Below are 2,040 nucleotides of genomic sequence, written 5' to 3' on the forward strand. Positions count from 1 at the left end.
TTGTGTCCTTTGACAACCTTGTAGTGACAACCTTAGTTTGCTAAGAGTTTTTTTTTTTTTTTAACCATGAAAGTTAAATTGAATCAAATGCTTTTACTGCAGACATTGAGACGATCATATGCTTTTTTTCTCTTCATTAATCTGTAAATGTGGAGAATTACATTGATTGAATTTTTAAATATTAAATCAAACTTGTTATATAAGTGTGTGTGTACATATTTATCTATATCTATGAATTAGATCTACTGCTTTGTTTAGGATTTTCACATCTATGTTTATGAGTGAAATTAACCACTAATTTTCATTTTTGGTAATGTCTTTGTGAGTTTTGGTATCAAGGTCTTGCTAGTTCATAAAAGAAGCTGGAGATTTTTCCCTCATTTACTATTTCCAGAAAACTTTCTGTAAGAATGGTTTTATTTCTTCCTTAAATGTTTGGTAGGGTTCTCCAGAGCCACAAACAGGGCCCATTGTTTCCTTGGGGAAAGGTTTTAGATTACAGACTGCACTTCTTTAATAGGACTATTCGGGCCGGCCCCCGTGGCTCACTCGGGAGAGTGCGGCGCTGGTAGCGCCGAGGCCGCGGGTTCGGATCCGGCGCACTCACTGGCTGAGTGTGGTGCAGACCACACTGTGCCAAGGGTTGAGATCCCGTTACCGGTCAGAAAAAAAAATAAAAAGCTGGCTTTAATAGGACTATTCACGCTTTCTATTTCTTCTCATGTCCATACTGGTAAGTTGTATTTAGCTAAATTTACAAATGTATTGACATTAAATTGTTAACAGTGTTATTTTATTATCTTTTTAACACCTACAGTTTCTGTGGTTGTAACAGTGGACCCCCTCCCCCAAATTTAATCATATTTGACTCTTTTCCCCTGGGGACGGAGCAGGCCTGAGCCTTGCAGGAAGTTTGTAAGACAAACTTGCTGGCTGAATCCACAAAAATAAAAGTAAGCTTGTCCAGCAGAATATAAGATAAACAGAAAGCCTAGCTCAGCATTCATTTCTGTACGTTGCCTCTTTTCCTGTGGTTATTTGATACTTTGAACCTTGGTCATGCGGCAGGATGACATTATTTACATAAACATAAAGCTGTTTTCCAGTCAGCCTGGAGCTGCAGACTTGCTATGAGGCATGTACTAGTCACACCCTGAGAATCCAAGGAAGACATCAAGAAAGCTGCACTGACTCCGCACTGAAGCAAATCAAAATCCTGCAGGACCTTAAGATAACATCAAGGACAAAAACAGAAACCAGACTGAGCCTTGTTGAGATTTTGCACCTGGCCTCTTACACAGAGTCCCCCCAGCTCATGCCCCTCCATTCTGTAACACAGGGAGTCCCCCTTAATGTTGGTGTTAGTGACGAGCACCTTTCTTTTTTGTGATCAGAGGCATATCACTGCATCCTGCAAGTTTTGATATCTGTATTTTTACCACTCAGTTACAATATTTAGAAGTCTTCACTGTGAATTCGTCTTCGACCCATGAGAAATTCATTTATTTGTATACACGTCGTGTGTGTGCGACTGGTGGGCACAAGTGTCCACACCACACCGGACTGAGCCAGCCAGCCAGCCCGAGAAGTGCATTTCTTAATGATCCCATGTGTGGGTTTTCTTCTAGTTATCTCTTTACTGTCTTTAAACAGATTAGTTTTCTGGGGGTCATGTTGACAGTTGTTGAAACTGTGGTCCGGCACACTGTTCTGGCAGATGTCTGCGCACTTGCAAACAAGGCGCACTTTGTGGTTGCGAGTCCAGCGTTCCCCGATGTTCATTGTTAGGGGGAACCGTAAAAGGGGACCTTGGAGAAGGGGACAGACGACAGCGCTACCGGAGTGTGACAGCCGGCGGGCGCGGAGGAGAGGGGCCCCGTGTGCAGGCGGGGCCGGGCCGGGAGGGAAGGAGGCGACACAGGTCCGCTTTGAGCGGGTACGCCCGGGACCACACGTGACCAATTAAAACGGACGGTACCAAGAGTGCCCGCACACGCCGCAGTAAAAAGCGCTACCGCCCAGACGACAGGACCCGCGGCG

Source organism: Galeopterus variegatus, unplaced genomic scaffold (assembly GCF_000696425.1).
Source record: "Galeopterus variegatus unplaced genomic scaffold, G_variegatus-3.0.2 Scaffold5380, whole genome shotgun sequence".
Taxonomy (NCBI): domain Eukaryota; kingdom Metazoa; phylum Chordata; class Mammalia; order Dermoptera; family Cynocephalidae; genus Galeopterus; species Galeopterus variegatus.